This window comes from Octopus bimaculoides, chromosome 15 (genome assembly GCF_001194135.2).
Source record: "Octopus bimaculoides isolate UCB-OBI-ISO-001 chromosome 15, ASM119413v2, whole genome shotgun sequence".
NCBI classification, from domain to species: Eukaryota; Metazoa; Mollusca; class Cephalopoda; order Octopoda; family Octopodidae; genus Octopus; species Octopus bimaculoides.
The window spans coordinates 44,665,695-44,666,520 of NC_068995.1; positions in this window are offsets into that span (position 1 = coordinate 44,665,695).

Here is an 826-nt window from a genome sequence, read left to right on the forward strand (position 1 = left end):
ATATATATATATATATATATATATATATATATATATATATTTCACGTGCATTACTTTATCCCCACACATCTCTGCACACAAACTTTGCTAACCCCTCCTATTCTTTCTTTTTTTTTATTGCCAATAAAGTTGTTATAATATATATAGGCCCTTTTATCCTTGTATTTGACCTACATTATGAATAGGGATTTTTTTTCTAGAGCAATAATTGCTCTTGTCCGGCCTATGAAATCTGTTGTTTCTGCTTTAATCCGGCTCAAAAAGCCAAGCGTTTTCAACACTTCTTTGCATCATTAACCCTTTATCCCTCCTGTTTTAGGGGGTGTACGAAATTTAACAAAGAACAACCCGCCCACAAAAAGAAAAAAAAAACATATAATTAAATGTATATATATAATTTTTTTTTATTCAATTAAAAATTATTTATATAGTTACTTTATATCTAATTTCGATAAGAGTGCTTTACGTACAGTTGTGCGTATACATACTGACATCCATATAGACATACATATTTTATATACATACACATCACACATACACGCATACACACACATACATACATGCATGCATGCATACATACATACATACATACATACATACATACATACATACATAATCTGCGTGTGTCTGTGTGCATGTAAATTAACCTAATCTATTTAAAGTTAAAATCTCTGGAGACTTGCGCTAGATTTTTGAAGTGGAACAGAAAAATACAAAACAATAAAACTTTAATAAAAACAAGCGCCATTTTTGGAGTGAAGTGAGTAAGAAGCGAATCTCTTGTGTTACGTAGTTACATAATTCATTATAATCCCTCGATTAAACT